The 3502-nt window shown below is 44.5% G+C and overlaps 2 non-coding genes across 2 annotated transcripts; one reads left to right on the forward strand and one right to left on the reverse strand.

Annotated features, from left to right (window-relative positions):
* The first annotated feature begins 843 nt into the window (after positions 1–843).
* On the forward strand, positions 844–915 carry trnaw-cca (transfer RNA tryptophan (anticodon CCA)). The gene has a single exon. It is a non-coding gene; the product is annotated as a tRNA-Trp (tRNA).
* Positions 916–3150: 2235 nt separating this feature from the next.
* Positions 3151–3223, reverse strand: trnav-uac (transfer RNA valine (anticodon UAC)). Its single transcript has one exon. It is a non-coding gene; the product is annotated as a tRNA-Val (tRNA).
* Positions 3224–3502: the final 279 nt, after the last annotated feature.

The following is a 3502-nucleotide window of genomic DNA, read 5'->3' on the forward strand; positions in this document are numbered from 1 at the left end:
TAACAGTCACATGCAAAGTGTCATGTATTGATGCTTGGTATCACTAGACACCAGGGGGCGCCACTGTCGGAGGTCGTCTGGCTGTACGCGCGTGTGCGCGGGCCCTGGTAGAAAAGAGCGAGTACCATGTCACGTGGGCACTTTGGGAGTCAATAAAGTTGAACCAGCTTTACAGCAGAGTGAGTTTGCAGTAACAAGTCTGTCGAGTCATTTTATACATTGCACAAAACACAGGACAAATGATTGAAGTATGGAGTGTCCCTGAGTTAGCATCTGTTTGATTGTGCAAAAGAAGGTGAGGTGTTAATTAATGATGCTTTCCCGTGAAAGCAAGACAAAAGGTTAAGAAAAAAAACATACGGTGACTGTCAGGTTTAGACAGGTTAGATGCAGGAAGAATGTTCCCAATGTTGGGGAAGTCCAGAACCAGGGGTCACAGTCTGAGGATAAGGGGTAAGCCATTTAGGACCGAGATGAGGAGAAACTTCTTCACCCAGAGAGTGGTGAACCTGTGGAATTCTCTACCACAGAAAGTAGTTGAGGCCAATTCACTAAATATATTCAAAAGGGAGTTAGATGAAGTCCTTACTACTCGGGGGATCAAGGGTTATGGCGAGAAAGCAGGAAGGGGGTACTGAAGTTTCATGTTCAGCCATGAACTCATTGAATGGCGGTGCAGGCTAGAAGGGCTGAATGGCCTACTCCTGCACCTATTTTCTATGTTTCTATGTTTCTATGTCAGGTGAGCGCTGCTTGTGATACCTGGTGGGAATGGGTGGTAATTTTAAAGCCCCTTGTATTGCAGAACCTTCATATAGACGAACATCTCCAGCTCACTGTGTAGGCCTCGTGGTGCAATGGTAGCGCGTCTGACTCCAGATCAGAAGGTTGCGTGTTCAAATCACGTCGGGGTCACTGTTCTTTTGGATATTGTTCTTCCAGAATTAATATTTCATTTTCTGTTTGACAATAACCAGACCCTTGCTCCAAGCTCTGTCTCACTGTTTCCCCGGTGTCATGCAGAGATACGCCTGCTGCCTTCATTTATTTGATGTGAAAGGACACAAAATTTAAAAATCAATCTGCAGGTGGCTACAAATAGCACTGAATAGTCAGGATGGCCGAGCGGTCGAAGGTGCTGCGTTCAGTTCAAAATCTATCTTGAAGACATGTGTTCAAATCCCACTTCTGGTGTTTATTATTTTTAATCATTAAGCAGAAACAAACACCAACTTTGTTAATATTGAACCATTAATGTCAATTATTTCATTTTTTCTAATCTTTAGTTGATCAATGTTCAAAAAGTTTACGCCCAGTTGTGAAGCGGGGACTTTTCACGTGTTAAGCGAATGTGATAACCACGACACTACGGAAACACTGCAATTGATACAATGCGAGGAACATAACCAGAGCTTTAACCTACACAGCTGGCCGATACTTCAGGAGCTGGTTTTACGAGAATAGAATGAAGGTACTATATTTAGGAAGGCTGTGAGTGTGGTAAGAATTGATCTCGTGTTTCCCAGACTTTGCACATCGGAAACGGAGCTGGCCATTTCGCAGCGAGTGGTTCGGTTCAGGAATGTACGGCTTGAGACTTTCTGGCCTCAAGTAAGAAGGTGGTGCTCAGGAATAATATGAAAGGTTGAATCTTGTGCACTGAGTTTCTTTAACAAACTCCAGGACCAGGTCAGATGGAAATGTTAAGCGAGCAGCTGAACTGCTGAATCCCACTTTGAAAGAGTTGGCCGTGGTGTCAAAGAAATGTGTTCTGCTTAATGATAATAATTGTCAGAATTGGAATTCAAGCTGAACACACGTTTAGAATAGACAGTGACCTGAACACAGCACCTTAGACCGCTCGGCCATCATGACCATTCAGCGCTGTGTGTGGCCACCTGCAGGTTGATTTTGAACTTTTGTGTCCTGTCACATGAAATAAATGAGGGCAGCAGGCGTATCTCTGCCTGACACCGGGGAAATAGTGAGACAGAACTTGGAGCAAGGGTCTGGTTATTGCCAAACAGCAAAGGAAATATTAATTCTGGAAGAACAATATTCAAAAGAACAATACCCCGACGTGATTTGAACACAGAACCTTTTGATCAGGAGTCAGACACACTATCGTTGCACCACGAGGCCTACACAGTGAGCTGGAGATGTTCGTCTATATGAAGGTTCTGCAATACAAGGGGCTTGAAAATCCCCGCCCATTCCCACCAGGTATCAAAAGCAGCGCTCAGCTGACAGTCACCGAATGGTTTGTTCGAAAACTTTTCTCTTGCTTTCACGGGAAACCATCATTAATTAACCCCTCACCTTCTTTACACAATCAAACTCAGGGACACTCCATACTTCAATCATTTGGCCTGTGCTTTGGGGAGCGGGCAGGGAAGTGGACCTGAGTCCATTATCAGATCGGCCATGATTTTATTAAATGGTGGAGCAGGCTCGAGGTGCCGTATGGCCCACTCCTGCTCCTATTTCTCATGACCTTATGTTCTTATGCATGTTAACCCATTTTACGCACTGTATTTTAGCTTTCTGGTTGAAAGTGTTCATTGCCGAATACACCACGAATCTGGGGCAACTTTTATCAAATTTATCAGCACCGATTATTCCTACCGTGCACACAAAATACAATCAGTAGTGAAGATAAAATCCCACCGTGTGTATTTTCAGATTCAACGCAGTAGCATTTCAAATAAAATGAAAGAATTTTACACTGAAAAGATTTGCAAGTGTTACTTGTATTTGTGTCTTTAATTAAACTTTGTGGCGTCTGACTCCCGTTCATGCCACTGCTGAATAAGAAAGGAGAGTTTGACATTGACCAGACTGCACTGCCCCTGATATTTGTCAGCTCATCCTTTATATTCAGTGGTTTCTCACCCTTTGATGGGCTGCAGTGTAGCGGATATCACGTTGGCCTCACACGCAAAAGATCCCCGGTGGATCCGTTTTCTCTCACTCAAAGTTATCTATTTATTGGTGAAATAAAGATCAATTAATGAGTAAGGGAGCCCTTTTGCCAGGAGAATAAATAGCAAATAAAAACAGCAAATGCTGGAAATCTCAGCAAGCAAGGCAGCATTTGCAGGGAGACGAAACTCGCCTCCGATTGTTCATCCACAGCAAGTTTAAACATAATGTTTCTGCCTGGGATTGAACCAGGGACCTTTCGCGTGTAAAGCAAACGTGATAACCACTACACTACAGAAACCTCTGTACAAAAACCCCCACAGCGAGGAGCTGACCAGTGAGCTCCCTCTGTGCTGATCGGGAATGTGTTGGCTCACCTTAAACAACTTCTGTCCCACACTGAAAGTTCTCAATCCTTCTCCTCCGCTGCCCTTTACAGAAATGTCACGGATCACCCAGCCACCGTGTTCACTTCCACATCCTCACAGTGGGGCCACAGAGTCTCCGACCGTCTCCCCGCGATCAGCGAACTCACCCAGTTTACAAAGTTAAACCCCAAACACGTACCCGGCAAAGTGCA

This window comes from Pristiophorus japonicus, unplaced genomic scaffold (genome assembly GCF_044704955.1).
Source record: "Pristiophorus japonicus isolate sPriJap1 unplaced genomic scaffold, sPriJap1.hap1 HAP1_SCAFFOLD_408, whole genome shotgun sequence".
NCBI lineage: Eukaryota > Metazoa > Chordata > Chondrichthyes > Pristiophoridae > Pristiophorus > Pristiophorus japonicus.